General features: G+C 38.1%; 1 pseudogene; it reads right to left on the reverse strand.

Moving 5' to 3' along the window:
- Positions 1 to 1,195: 1,195 nt before the first annotated feature.
- LOC137768303 (ATP synthase subunit alpha, mitochondrial-like) lies at positions 1,196 to 12,725 on the reverse strand (annotated as a pseudogene).
- Between the last annotated feature and the right edge of the window lie 3,777 nt (positions 12,726 to 16,502).

Below are 16,502 nucleotides of genomic sequence, written 5' to 3' on the forward strand. Positions count from 1 at the left end.
AATAAACTTGTGACTCATCTTATTTTGCATACTATGTTCATAATTGTTTTCTAAGAACTATTACGAATAATAAGTTTGCTTTATGTCAGTGAAAACTAATTTCAAGGGAAATTTTGAGAATATCAAAATTTAGCATTTTAAATTTAGATATTCTAGTTATATCTATTGTCTATTAAAACAGATTTCCACGATAACATGATAATATTGCTTTTAAAAACCTAATTTTCATACAGAAAGGAAAAATTGTATTTCAGTGTCTGAGTTCTCTGGAAATCATTATTACCAGAAACATTGACACATGAGGGTGAACTAGTTGGACCATGCTAGGGTGTTGGCACTGAGGAGTTAGGTTATTTGTAGAGATAAATAGAAGCCATGAGGAAAAACTTAACCAGGCTAGCATGTGGAATGAAATAATTTTTCCACTGTTCTTATTTACCTTTGGAAATAATTTCTTCCAAAAATGACTCTTTAATCCCTAATTTGGTATCAAGAAAGGAAAGGGAAAGGATGGCAATGAACTAGATATGTTTTGAAACATGCAGATTGCCTTTGATCAGTCACTTGGCGATTCAATAATTTAGAGAAGAGAAAATTCAAATATCAGTAAAATTTCAACTCTTACCGGTAGATGGTTCACAATAAAAATTAGTGCCAATGAATATTATATGAATACACTGTCAACTAAAATTAACAATTTTATTGTTCATGGCTGTACTTAAAGGAGGATCACTGAAATATCCTTTATAGTGCATACATGCGTTTATGTTTTAAACAAAAAATCCCTTGGAAGATTTTTACACAGGACAGAAAATTCCATTTATAAGTATGAGGGGTCTTATATAATGACATATTTTCAGTAGTAAACTCATGTAACAACAGACAAATAGCCATTTTCAAAATGCTCTCATATCGTGACCATTTCAAAAGCAGTTCTCTTATTGTTAACAAACATCTTTAACTTTGAAGGGATAAATTAAATGGTTGGTTTTTCGTTTTTTGTTTTTCAAAAACTCTTTGAGGCTCCCAAAGACCACATTAGTTGCCCCTAATAGTAATCCCATAAAATCTCTTTCTTTACCTTGTCTTAGCACTTTCAAACAGTATAAAAACTGAGTCGTAACGGCAACTCATCACAGGTTGGGTTCCCACGGGAAGTAAACTCTATGATGGAGTTTAGCATGCAGGATGTTTTCTAACGAGTGCCTTTGGACATAGTTGACCCCACAAGAATCTCGCAGTTGCTAGGTGAAGCTGACTGGTAAATCAGTGAATGGTTCAATGACCACTCAGACGGGGCATGACCGGGCAAGGAGGCTCTGCAGATGAGAATTCCTTCAGGAGCTGACAGCTGTAAGCTGTCTACTGCCTGTACTCCCAGCAGCTGGGGCAGCACGTTCTTTATTAAAGATGGATCGGAATCAATTACTCCTACCAGGATGGTGACTCCTTGTCTGCTGGTCTCTTGGAACAAGGAACCCAAAGGGGCTAGGTGGTAATTGCAGCTTATAGTTCAAGAGGAATTGATAAAATGGGAAGCACAAATTACAAGAGGGACACAGGAATAATAATGGCAAGTAGGGCCACTCCTGCTTCCACCTGTTGGTTCCCAGACCCATGTATTCTTTTATCAGAGACATAGCACCATATAAACGTTTTGAACTCAAAGTGTATCCTGCATCCTAGGTGATACCCCATCCTCAAAAATATCACCTCCACACCTCCAAGCTAATGCTACAGCTGTGCCTTTAACAGGCCATTCCAATACTCTATCATTTAGGAAGCTTCTGGGTGATTCTATATGAGTTAAGACCGTGGACCACCTGACCATGGGCTCACTCCAACACCTTCGCCATAAAGTCAACCCCCTGGTGTAACATGAAATTATGTATGATGCCATGCCAATAAATCAAATCCTCAAAAAGTGATGGCATGAGCAAGAAAGACAATCTCCTACCTGGAATATGTCTGTTACTGTGCCTAGCGTGATCAACTTGTCATCAAGTGCCAGGTTGGTCTCCTGGAGGGATTGTGCCATATCAGGAGCTCAGTGTTGGTCGCTGTTTCTGGCAAGTTGAACTTCAGGCAAAAGCAGAAACACTAGATCAACTTAAGTGAATAGGAGCCCATACCATTGAGCCCATACATGGCTTTCATCCCTGCCACCATAGCCCTTTTGCTTATGTACCCATTGTGCCAGCATTAGGGTGGTATTAACGTATGATATGAAGATGCTCACAACTTCATGCCCACTCCCATATACCACGTGCCTCTACCCCTGACATGCAATCTTCCAATCTTTCTCTCCACAAATCACTTAACAGCCAGTCATTTCTCACTGCCCAAGAGTTCACATATATTCTGAACTCAGGCCACTTCTCTTTCCACACAAAGGGGGTGACTTCAAGCTTCACCTCTTGAAGCTCTGCCCATTGGGAAGATTTTCCCTTGTGACTGGCTTTCAGTACCACCCCTGAGTGGAGCTGTATGGAGGATGCTATCTATTTCCAGCTTGCAACCACAGAAGCAACTAGTCCATGAACCAAGTTTGGGTTTTTCCTCCTTTTTTGCATCTGGTCTTAAAGGATGGCCCATACACCTGTAGGTGTGACCCAAGAGACAGGAACTGATACAACATTGATGGACGACATGGGGGTCTGGGCTGCCTGCTTGCGCAATTCCCACGAACCCTCGGGCCCTGCTCTTGCTCAGCCCTGTATGTACCAGTTCCATCTTACCATGGATTATTGCTGCACCTGCTCCAAGTTATGACTGGATGGTTCTGATAGAACCCCAGCTCAAGATTGCCAGTTGTAACCACATGATGATTTTGCCCCATGGTCAGGTAATTCATCTCTCATACATCATCATCTCATACAACAAACTATCTTCATTTTTCATAAAGTATATAATTCTCCACTGAAGATGGCATGGCCTTATTCTAAAACCCCCAGGGCCTCGGTTGTGATTCCCTATTGGTGGTTGCCATAAACTCCAGCTTTCCTACCACTGAAGTCTCTAGAACCTTTGAACCTGCCTGGTTACATGACTGCAGAGCCCTTTTCTGCTCATAGCTGGCAGCCTTTCATGCCACTGGGTGGAAGCAGTATTCCCAGTTGGAATATACTGCCTCCAAGATCTGAAGAGGCCTACTAGGCATTATGCTACCTTTTTCATGTTTAGGAAGTTCAGGGTGCAATAATTTGTCCTTTACTTTGGATGGCATGTCCTGGAATGCCCCTGACCAATGGAACTCTAAAAATATTACTGATGTGACAAGGTCCCTGAACCTTCTTACGGTATCTCTCTCACCCTCTAGGGAGGGTGTCTTATCAAAGTTTCCAATATGTTAGCGACTTCTTGCTCATATCGTCCAATAAATATGTTACCATCGATATAATGTATTAATGTGATGTTCTCTGTGGCATCCTCTTCAACTTACTGGATGACAAAGGACAAGAAATTTTAAATAGCCCTGAGGTCAAACTACAAAGGTATACTGTCATCTTTTCCCTGTGAATACACACTGTTTCTGATCTTTTATTTTCCTAACAGGGATGGAAATTATGCATCTACCCAATCAATGTCTGCCTACCAGGTACTTGGGAATATGTTCACGTGCAATGGAAAGGACACCACATCTGGCACTTCAACTGCAGTTGAGCCTATGACTTAGCGCAGTTTGTGGCAGTCTGCTGTCATTCTTTACAACCCAGATGATGGGAATCAACCATCTTTTAGATACTTCACAGGCTCACTAATTTCCTCCACCACCACCCCAGGTTAAGATAGTGTTTTTGATTTATTATTTGGCTGAGGGATAGAGGCAGTTTCAGAGATCACCACTTACTTGGTGTTTTCTTTTCCTTTTCCTTCTCTTCTCTTCTCTCTTCCTTCTTTCTTTCTTTCTTTCTTTCTTTTTTTGTCTCTCCCACTATAATGATTCTTATCCTGTAGGTCAGGGACACAACGCGAGGGATTTTATGAAGTACTAAGTATTCGCTCTAATAAAACATTCAGAGGCTAAACAAATGACATTGTTGACCCACTGTGAGCCAAACCTTGGCCAGGACTCCATTTATTACCTGGCTGCCATAATGCACCCATTATACGAGGTGCTTTGGATCCCAGGTATCATTGTGAATTCAGACCCTGCATCCAACAAATATTGGGTTATTCTTACCTTTGTCCCCAGTGCAATTACTCAAATAGCTGGAGGTAAGTCCCTTTGGGGAAGGACTAGGGGAATCATTACCACATGTATTTGACATGTGTTGCAGTGTCCTTCTCCTGGGGACATGACTTTTCCTCAGTCAATGGTTTCTGGGTTGAAAAACTGACTCAAGTTTGGAAACAGAACAAGAGAGCATGACTTTATTGGAGCAACTGCTCTCAGCCTCCTGAGGTGGATTTATTTTAATGATACATATTGAGTAGATTCCTTTGTTATTGTCCATCCATTTCACTCCTAAAGGAACTGTGTTCTATTAACCAACTCCACAACTCTCTGAGGATCAGCCCTCATCTGGCTGCCTCTTTAACCTTGCCAATTATTATTATGGTTATGTGCACATGGCATCTGTATATGTGATGGGTTTCATTCAAATATATATAATTATATATAGATATATAGAACAGGCAAGATGTGGCCAGAAGCACACAACTGCAACAACTGTCAAAGGAGATTAATATGATACACCACATAACAAAATGAAGGTTAAAAATTGTATGATCATCTCAACAGATGCAGAAAAAGCACTTGACAAAATCTGAAATCCATTCATGATAAAAACTGTCAACAAACTAGGCACAGAGAGAATGTTACTCAACATAAGAAAGATCATATATGATAAGCCCACAGCTAACATCATACTCAGTGGTAAGAAACAAAGTTTTTCCTCTAAGACCAGGAGCAAAACAAACATTCCCACTCTTGCCACTTTTATTAAACATAGTACTAGAAGTACTAGCCAGAGCAATTAGGCAACAAAAAGACATAATAAGGATCCAAATCAGAAAGGAAGAAGTAAAACTGTCTCTGTTTGCAGATGACGTGATATTATATATAGAAAACAAAGTCCAAGCAAAGTCCTGAGCTAGTCTACTTAGCTGAGGGTTCTAAAGAATGCATCAAGAGTTCTGTAATAAAGCCTTCCCTGTCTCTAGTCTATCAGGGACATTGTAATAATCAAGGAACTACAGGAATTGCTCCAAGTCCTTCCAAGTTAGGGAAACCCCAGCCACTTTCCACCACGGGGTCTGTAGAGTAGACAGCAGAGCCTCAAATAGGTCACCCTGCGTGTCTTATCAAAAAGATCCTGGCTTAACAACTAGCACTTCAGGGGTTCTTTCCAAGTTCTATCTCCATTCGACTCTGAACCCACTAGCTATATCTGGCCGGGCAGATAGTAACAAAGGAGTAAGATAATGATTCTGGGAGATGTAACCCAACGAACAGAGAATGTTTCTGTTATGGTGGAGAGATATCTCACTGGCCTTTACTAGGGCCTAGGACAAATATTCTAGGCCAATTCCCAGCAAAGAACTTTCTGATTCAAAATTTAGCATCTCAGGCATCTTAATACCAAAAAAGTAGGACCTAGGAGACTCTTAGCACCATGAGAAAGGAACAAAGTTCACTCTAAATGAACAAAGTAGCATTTTGTTTAAATACTAGTCTCAAGTAATACTAGTACTTAGTACTTATACAGAGCTTCCTATGTACCAGGCACTATTCTCAGAGCTTTGTATCTATTAACTTCTTTTATCCTCATAACAATCCTATGATGAAGTAGGTTCTGTCATTATTGTTCTCATTTTCCAAATGAAGATAGTAAGGCATAAAAATGTTTGGTAACATATCCAAGGTCACATCCGCTGGTAAGAAGTGGCAGAGCTGAGATTTAAACCCAGACAGTCTGGCACAAGAATTTGTTTTCTTAGCCATTCTGCTATTCAGTGTGGAATCTACTCCCGGGAGACCTGCCAAGTTAAGGCCAAAGCCTAGGACGTGAAGTTCTAACCCACATGCTAATCCGAACAAGCCCTGCCAGCACTCCAGCCCTTGATAATAACTCAATCAGATGATTCCTCATTGCCTAAGCCAGATCTTTGTTTGAATATGGAAATACAGAATGTGTGGTAGATGATGAATAAATCAAAGGCTTATAGAAAAGTTCTCACTAATGCTCAGATCATTTCAGAGTTCAATGTCTTTGCATATGCTGGCAATATTCTCCACTCTTCACCGTGCAAACTCCTCCCTACCTTTCAAATTCAGAACAACTATCCTGTTCTCTGGAAGGCCTTCCTCATTCCCAACTCCAAAGGCAACCATTCCTCTGCACCCTTTCTTGTAGCATTTAGCACTTTATATTCTATCTACTGCTACTCTCATCGCTCTAGATGGTAAACTTTTTGAAAACAGAACTCTCTGGAAAGCCTCTGTTCCCTCATTGGAATACTGAGAGTAATAAAATTACCTCTTTCGCGAGGATTAACTAAAATAATCTCTGTAAACTTACTTGATATTTAATTAGCACTCAGTGAAGGATAGCCACTGTGAAAGTATAGTTTTGTAACCGTGCGTAGTTGGTACAGTGTTGACATACAATATACAGTTAGTAAATGTTTGTTAAACAAGTACAAAATAATATTCCAAAATATCACTGAGGAAAAAACAAAAACAAAAAAATCACTGAGGATGTACTTCAAACGTCTTAGTTAAAGGTGTTGAATATAATGCTAGCCCTGATTCGTCAGTTTTGCCTATTGAAATTTCACAGCTCAAGTTGTCACATACCTTGTTGGTGTCATTTCATTTTTCCTGTTACATTTGAAGGGATGCTGTGACCAAGACTGTTAGAAATTAAAATAGAATTTGCAAGTATATTCAGATAAGGAAAAGATACCCTTGCTTTTAAATTATTTCATTGGTACATTTAGTCATCTTACATTTTAAAATGAAGACAATACATTAAAAATATTCCTTTCTCATTTTTCCTTTTTTTGGTTCCTTTCCCTCCTTCATAGTTTTAATTTTAAATAAAAAACAATGGCTGACTTCAAAAGTTATTTTATAAACAGACCAAGTTTTGTTTTACTAACACAAGAAAAATTTCAGTGTACTCAAAAAAATTTCTAAGCTCCACTTAGAAACTCCAAACTCTAAACTCCACTGGGTTACCATGAATACAATAAAAATGCCAGACTAATAAAAGAATTTGGAAAATTCCTTGGAGAAACTGGATATTATCTACTGGATAAAAAACATTTCTGACCCTTAAGTAAGTCTTGGTCTGTATTTTGTTTACTTTCTTGAATATCTCCAAAGTATCTCTAAACTCTCCATCTTACTAATTATGCAAATACATAAAAATTATTTAGTATAAGGTTATTTTACCTTAATTCCTTTGAAGGGAATAAAATAGCTATCTTATATCATTTTATAAAGCATCTGTTTCCTCACGCAGGGAATTTCATGTAGTTATAATTAAAGTTGATTTTACTCTAATAATTTTTATCCTTTATATATTTAGGAAACCTGAACCTTACTGCAGATGAAGTCAGTATTGAACTTAACATAATTACCTGCACAATCTATAGACATCCATTCCACAAATTGTTACCAAAAGCCCTATGCTGTATAAGCATTATGCTAGGTGCTCAGGATACAGGAATACAAATTAACAAAACACAAGTCAGTAGTGATAAGTATTACAAAGAAAAAGAAAGCAGACTAAGGGGATTAGAGAGTGAAGGGGACGAGGTGTTATACAGATCAGGTAAGTATCTCTGACGGAAACAAGAGAGTGAGTCACAGGACACTGAGAAAGGGACCTCCAGGCAGACAGGTTAGCAAGTGCAAAGGTCCCGAGATAGAAATGTAGTCTGCTTGTTCTAAGCAGAGAGATCAGTGTGGTTGGAGTGGTGTGAGCTAAGGAGAGGAAAAGGGACCTCCCTGGCGGTCCAGTGGTTAGGACTCTGCGCTTCCACTGCCGAGGGCCCAGGTTCAATCCCTGGTTGGGGAACTAAAATCCCACAAGCCGCATGGCCAAAAAAAAAAAGGAGAGAAGAAAATGTAGGAGATGAGGTCAGAGAGAAAGCATGGCCACAGATCCAATGGAAAGATGATGTGAGCCACATACAAAGATCTTCTAGCAGCCATATTTTTAAAAATACAAAGAAACAATTTTTTTTGCCACACCACTCAGCTTGTGGGATCTTCCTCGACCAGGGATTGAACCCGGGGCCACAGCAGTGAAAGCACCAAGTCCAAACCACTAGACCACCAGGGAAGTCCGAAATGAAATTAATTTTAATACTGTATTTTATTTGAAGCACCATATCCAAAATATGATTTCAATACATAATCAATATAACAAAATATTAATGAGGTATTTTACATTTTTTCTTTCTTAAGAAGTCTTTAAAATCCAGTGTGTATTTTATACTCACAGCACATCTACATTCAGACTAGCACATTTCAAGTGCTCAGTAACCACATGTGGCTAGTGGCTACCATACTGGTGCAGTTATAGACAACTGTAAAGCCTTTGAAGAGTTTGGATTTTGTTTTATGTATCAAATATATACGAAAATAAAAGAACAATACAATGAATTTAAAGTTGCCATCACTCAGTTTCAACGATTAGCAATACATGGCCATCTACACCTCTATCCACCTTCCCCAAACCTAGATTATTTTGAAGGACTGTACTGGAGAGTTTTGAACAAAGGAATGACTTTTAACAGCTCACTCTGACTGCCAAGTAGAGAATACCTTGTAAAGAAGCATGGATGGAAACAGGAAGACCTGTTATGAGGCCATTACAATAATCCAGGTGACTTTAACAGCAGCTTAGTTGGGGGTGATGGCAGTGGAGTTGGTGAGAAATGGAAGATTGATTGGATTCTTAATATATTTCAAAGGTAGAAGCTGACAGGATATACTGGTGAGTTGGGTACAGGATACGTAAGAAAAGAATCAGAGATGACTTCAAGGTATTAGGCCTGAGCAATGTGATAGAGTTGCCATTTACTGAAACAGGGGAGACTGCCAGAGGAACAGCTGGATGGAAATTGAGGGTTGATCTTTGGATATGCTAAGTTTAGACATCCTATTAGACATTCAAGTGCCAATAGTGAATAAAAAGTTGTATATCTAGATCTGCAATTCAAGGAAGAAGTCCAGGCAGAGATATAAACTTGTGAGCGATCAGAAAATAGGTGGTATTTAAAACCATGGGACAAGACGCATTCACTAGGAAATGAATATAAATGGAGCAGAGGTCCTGGTACACTCCAAAGTTAAGAGCAGGAAGAGGAGGAGGAACCAGGAAAGGAGACTTAATCGAAGCCCCAAGTGAGACAGAAAAAAAATAAAAATAAAATGCAAGAAAAAGTAATGTCCCAGAAGAAAAGTAAAGGAAGTATTTCAGTATAGCAATATATGTTATTATATACAAATATAGTAATATTCAATATAGCACAGGGAACGATACTCAATATCCTATAACAACCTATAATGGAAAAGAATCTTAAAAAGAATATATATATGTACATATATGTATAACTGAATCACTTTGCTGTACACGTGAAACTAACACAACATTGTAAATCCAACTATAATTCAATAAAAAAATTTTTAAAAGAACTGTTTCAAGAAGGAGGTAGTAAACAAAACACAAAACTAAATTTAAGAAAATAAAAACCAATGCCTAGAAGTTGAAAACAAACTGAAACAAATGAACCTAATGGTATATCAGTTTGGTAACAAAATCACACAGAGAAAAGAATTATTCCAATTGATCTCAGAACAAAATATTTTGACTACACAGTTTTTAGTGCAATACGTTCCTAGGACAAAAATATTAAAAGGGCAAACAAATCTTAAAATACCTAATGTCACTTAGTATTCTTATTGTTAACAGTAATAATTGTATTATTATTAACATGTATATATTTTAACATAATACAACTAAGACACTATGTTAAAGCTGCTAAGGACTAATGTTCAGCATCAAAATGTCAGTTGAAAAACCTTGTAATTTTAAATTGTGGTTGTAAATATCAGTATAAACTTGTAACTTTATTTTTTAAAAGGTACTTATTTTCTAACTGTCCACTGAAAGGCCAAGAAGCAATGATAATCAAGTAGCAACAAGAATTTCATACTCTGGTCTCAAAACACCTTCACACACTAAAAGGACTCAGGGTTATTTCTGAACAGTCAATTCCAGGAAATGTACCAATTGAGCTTGGGATATCACATTATGATAGAAAGCAAGGAAGCTATCAAAAGCTAATATTGCCATATTAAATAAATACAGAAAACATCAAAATGCTTCCCCATGTGCCCAAAATAAAATAATGTGAGTATCAAACAACTACAACTGATAGAAATACATTGAATGTGTAAAGCCATGAGTTCGTAGTGACATGCAAAAAAGGAAAAAGACAGAGAGAGAGAGTCTTTGGACATCATGGAGGTTGCTAGGTAACCAACACATTACTCTGAAATTGGATAATTTAAAGGAAATAATTAAAGATCTCTCCTGTCTTTTCGGTATGAACAGTATTTCAGGGTAACCGAATAAGCCTAAAGGACGCAGAAAAGTTTTTCTATACAGAAGACTTCTAGCTAATAAATGTAGAAGTAATGATCAAATTAGAAAATCACCATCTTGCAACCCCTATTTCAAAATGAATCAGACAATAGTCATCAATAGATATTAAAATCATTAGTTAAAAGACTGTTAGGAAACTTCACAATGAAGGAACTAGGCTGTCACCACCTGAATTAAGCATTACTAAATGCTTAGTAATATGAAGTAAACAGAATTTAATCAAGTCTTTAGATCTCACTTCTAGACAACAGGACTACTGACCCACTTTCTCCAAGAAGTAAATGGAATAAGGAAGGGGAAAAGGAGCACTCCTCCAGATGAAAAGAGATCCTAGAGATCCTAAGAACCAAATTCAAGATGTGGACCTTGTTTGGACTCTGATCTGAAAAAAATAATTGTAAAGAGGCATTTTTTGAGACAATCGGAGAAATGTAAATAGTTTGTACTAAAACTTCAGAAATGTTTTATTTCCTTTGTTAGATGTAAAAATGGATTTGCGGTTACCTAAGGAAAAAAATTTTGTCTTTCAAAGCATAATGTAGTGGCTGGGTAAAATAGCATGCCATCTAAGATTTGCTTTTAAATACTTCAGCAAAAACAAAAACAAAACACACACACAAAAATAGAAACAGCTCCAGTTATCAAGATACTCATTTACCCCAGCATAAGAGCTGCGAGTTCTTCAACAGCCATAGAATACTGTCCCTGCTTCAGCAACTCAGATACTCACCATGACTCAAGAGTTGTCGAGTAGAAGCATGGAGGTCAGAACTGAACTGGGCAAATGCAGCAACCTCACCATAGGAGCCAATTTCGACTTCATGGTGCCTGCACGTGCTTCACAGACCTGGTGTGGGCAGCAGATCTAACACAGGACACAGAAAAACCAATGTAAATGGTAGGGCAGATACCTTTGTAGAACAATTCTGTTTCCAAGAAGATCTGTCCATCACGGATAGGAATGATATTCGTTGGAATGTAAGCAGACACATCACCAGTTTGTGTTTCTGGTAAGAAGTCAAGGAGCCACCACCAAAAGAATCGTTCATTATGTCTGCCCTCTCCTGTAGATGAGAGTGTGAGTAGAACACATCATCAGGCTGGGCCTCATGAGTAGCTGAGTGGTCTGCAGATCAGCAGAGGCACCAGCCTGTTTGGATAATTCATCATAGATGATCAAAGCATGTTTGCCATTATCCCTAAAATACTCTCCCACAGCACAGCAAGAATAAGGAGTCAGGTGCTGATGGAGGGCAGTGTCAGCAGCAGTGGCTGAAACCACACTGGTGTTCTTCATGGCATCCACATCTGTAAGTGTCTTCACCAACTGGGCAACAGTGGATCTCTTCTGACCAATAGCAGTGTAGATATAGTAGAGCTTCTTCTTTCCATCAGATCCATCACTGAAATGTTTCTGGTTAATAATTCTGTCAATCACTGATGTTTTGCCAGTCTGTCAGTCACCAATCGTCAGCCTGTACTGACCACAACCAATCAGCACCAAGCTATCCACAGCATTAATGCCAGTCTGCACTGGTTTCTGCACAGAGATTGGAGAAATGATGCCAGGGGCTTTCAGGCCAACTCACCAATGGGTCTTGGAACCAACTGGATCCTTGCCATCAATGACATTACCAAGGACATCTACTATACAACCCAGTAGCTTCTCACCAACTAGAACATTCACAATGGCTCCCGTCCTCTTCACAATATCTCCTTCCTTAATTAGTTTATCATGTCCAAACACAACAAGACCAACATTGTCAGTTCCCAAGTTGAAGCATACCCTTTAAGCCTGAAGAAAACACTACCATTTCGTCTGCTTGAACATTCCTCAGCCCATGTATTCAACCAATACTATCACCAATACTTGAGACACACCCTATTTCTTCACAGTCAACAGAGGTTTTGGCTACAAGATTACGCTCTTCAAGAACAGAGGATACCTCAGCAGTGCCAGTCTTCTGAAGACAAGTGTTAAGAGGCATGGAGGTTCCCTGTGGCAACGAAGGATGATCCCAAAGCATTCTGAAGACCAGTCTGGCCTGCCAAGGGAGGGTGCAAGTCACAGCCCAAGACCACGTGTCCAGACAGCATCTTTGCAGCTCTCCTTGGGTGGTTCCTCTGCAGCTGCAACCTCTGGACCGACTTCCAAGCAAATATTAACCAAAAGAAATTACACCAGTATTTTGAGATAATATGTAAGAGGATTATGAGATAATTATATTAGTATCAGACAAAATAATGTTGTTAAGAAAAAATCCTTATTATGGATAAAGTCACATGCAAAGATAAAATAATGCAAGAATAACTCACTAGAAACATAATATACATGCTTGTATAATTTTTTAATTTTTTTACTTTTTATTATGAAATTTACAAACATACAAAAGTAGAAAAAAATAGTACAATGAACGCCTATAAATCCACTAAGATTCAGCCATTGTTAACATTCTGTCATATTAGCTTCATTGATTTATCAATCTATTTCATTTTTTATTATTGTGGTTGAGCTGTTTCAAAGTAAGTGTCACACATTATGACATTTTATGCCAAAATACTTTACACTTCTAAAAGAAAAAAAAAATTCTCCTATCTAAATACAATGGTATTGCCTCCCCAACATGAAAATAGCTCTCTAGTTTCATCTCACACCCATTCCCATTTACCCACATCCTCAAAGTGTTATTTATAGCTCACTTTTTCATAGCAGGATCCAATCAAGGATCATCTACTGTATTTGGTTGTTATAGCTCTTAAACTTAATCTATAGTTATTGCCCCTCCCCCATTTTTAGGAAATCCCATTTCTAGAAATCTATCCCAAAGATAACACTAGCAAAAAATTTTTTTAATTAATTTTTTGAGGTATAATTGACATACAACTTCATATGTTAGGTACATAACATACAACTTTATATGTTAGGTACATAACATAATGATTCGATATTTGTATACACTGTGAAATGATCACCACAGTAAGTCCAGTTAACATACATCACCATACATAGTTACGGAATTTTTTTTGTGACTTGAGCTTTGATGATTTACTACTCCCTTAGAGATTTTCAAACATGCAATACAGTATTATTAACTATACTCGCCATGCTGTACACTACATCCCCACGACTTATTTATTTTATAAATGGAAATTTGTACCTTTCGACTCCCTTTACCCATCTGCCCACCCTCCAACTCCCGCCTCTAGCAACCACCAATCTGTTCTATCTATGAACTTGGTTTTTGTTTTTGTTTGAGATTCCACATATAAATGAGATCATAACCAGCAAGTTTGTTTTAATACATACATACAAAGGTATTCCCTTCAGCACTATTTGTTATAGTAAAAAGACTGAAAACAAACCAAACATTCATTAAAAGGGGACTGGAGGCATGAACAACCACACAATGAAGTCCTGTGCAACATTTAAAAATGAGAAAGACTCTTGATTACTGCTATGAAGTGATCTCCAGAATATATTTTTAAATGTATAAATCATGTCACAGACAGTGGGCATAAAATGCTACCTTTTATCTAAGAAATAATTGAAGAGCAAAGCAAAAACTAATATAAATGAAAGGCAACATCATTACAAACCATCCAGTAGATATAAAAAGGACAATAAGATATTACCAACAGTTTTATGCCAATACACTTGAAAATTTAAATGACAAGAAAAATAGAGAAAAACCAACTTACTAAAATTAACACAAGGGCTTCCCTGGTGGCGCAGTGGTTGAGAATCTGCCTGCCAATGCAGGGGACACGGGTTCGAGCCCTGGTCTGGGAAGATCCCGCATGCCACGGAGCAACTAGGCCCGTGAGCCACAACTACTGAGCTTGCGCGTCTGGAGCCTGTGCTCCGCAACAAGAGAGGCCGCGATAGTGAGAGGCCCACGCACCGCGATGAAGAGTGGCCCCCGCTTGCTGCAACTAGAGAAAGCCCTCGCATAGAAACGAAGACCCAACACAGCCAAAAATAAATAATAAATAAATAAATAAATTTAAAAAAATAATAATAAAAATAAAAAAAAATAAAATAAAATTAACACAAAAATTAAAAGTAAATCTAAATAACCCTATACCTATGAAAGAAAATGAACCCATAATTAAAGACCTTCCCCAAAAGAAATCTCCAGGCCATATCACTTCACTAGTGACTTCTAAATTAACAAAGAAATAATATCAATCTTATACATGCTCTTATAGAGAATACTTTTCAACTTGTCTTATGATGTCAGAATAAACTCAATACCAAAACTGAAGGACTTACAAGGACAGAAAATTACAGACCAATTTTTTTCATAAATCTCATAAATCTATTGATTTAAAAACGCCTAAAACAAAATAGTAGCAAATTGAATCCAATAACATAAAAAAGAAATAACACATTACAACATTTAATGCAATGTTGGTTTAATATTTGAAAATCAATCAATGCAATTCACCATATTAACAGAATAAAGAAAAACATGCAAACTGACAGGAATATGGAATGGAAATTAAAAACCCATTCTACAGGTACCTGAGAGTTGTGCAGTAAATCTACAGTACAAGAAAACAAATACACACACACACACACACACACACACACACACACACAATTATTCCCAGGGAAATAGGTAGCAACTTGGTTTAGAATATTGCCAGAGTTACTCTCTCCTCTGGGCTAGGCCTCACTTTCTTTAAATTAGCAATGAGATAAGTTTGTGGACACCAACAGACAGAGACTGGTCCAAGGGTCCTTCTATTAGTCCCTTTATTCTCTGCCTTGAAGACAATGTTTTTTCATCCTTCTGCTGGTAGAACTTTCTTTTTTCCGTTGCATGCATGAACAGTTCGGGACCTCCACTCACACGACGTAACGCGATTGCTCACCATCTACAGCTATGTCCTGTGGGCACAATGGAGCAACTGTTTCAAAGGAGTGAGGTGTTATGGCCCTGCTATTTCCTCCCTGAGCGTGGGCAAACGTGGAGGCATCTAATCAAAACTCTGCTGCCAGTGAGAGTGCCAAATGCACAACCACTTTGGAAGACACAGTGCATTTCTTAACACACTTACCATACGACCCAGTAATGTCACTCCTAGGTATCTATCCAAAAGAAATGAAAATTTATGTTCACAAAAAAGACTTCTATAAGAATGTTCATGGGAATTCCTGGTGGTCCAGTGGCTAAGAATCCGTCTTCCAATGCAGGGGACGTGGGTTCGATCCCTGGTCAGGGAACTAAGATCCCACACGCTGCGGGGCAGCTAAGCCCGCGTGCCACAACTACTGAGCCCATGCACTCTAGAGCCCATGTGCTGCAACTACTGAGCTGGCACACCGCAACAATGAATCCCACGTGTAGCAACTAAGACCCGACACAGCCAAATAAGTAAATAAATATTAAAAAAAAAAGAACGTTCACAGCAGTTTTATCATAATAGCCCCAAACTAGAAAGAGCCCAAACGTTTATCAATAGGAGAAAAAATATACAAACTGTGTTACGTTCATATAATGAAATACTACTCAGCATTAAACAAATTACGCACGCAACAACATAAATGAAAATCAGAAACATTATGATGAGTGAAAGCAGCCAGAAACAAGAGCACACACTGTATGGTTCCATTTATATGAAACTCTAGAATAGGCAAAATTAATTTATGGTGGAAAAAACTGCCTTGGGCTGGGGTAGGATTTGACTAGGAACGGTATAAGGGGCCTTTTTGGTGGGATGCTAGTGTTCTCTATATTAACAGAAGTTTGGTTAGCAGGCTAATGAATTAGTCAAAACTCAGCTAATATATGCTTAAAATGTGTGCATTTCATTGTATATAAACTTTACATCTAGAGAAGAAACTTTAAATACTGAACTTGAGTTAAT

This window comes from Eschrichtius robustus, chromosome 8 (assembly GCF_028021215.1).
Source record: "Eschrichtius robustus isolate mEscRob2 chromosome 8, mEscRob2.pri, whole genome shotgun sequence".
In the NCBI taxonomy this organism is placed as follows: domain Eukaryota; kingdom Metazoa; phylum Chordata; class Mammalia; order Artiodactyla; family Eschrichtiidae; genus Eschrichtius; species Eschrichtius robustus.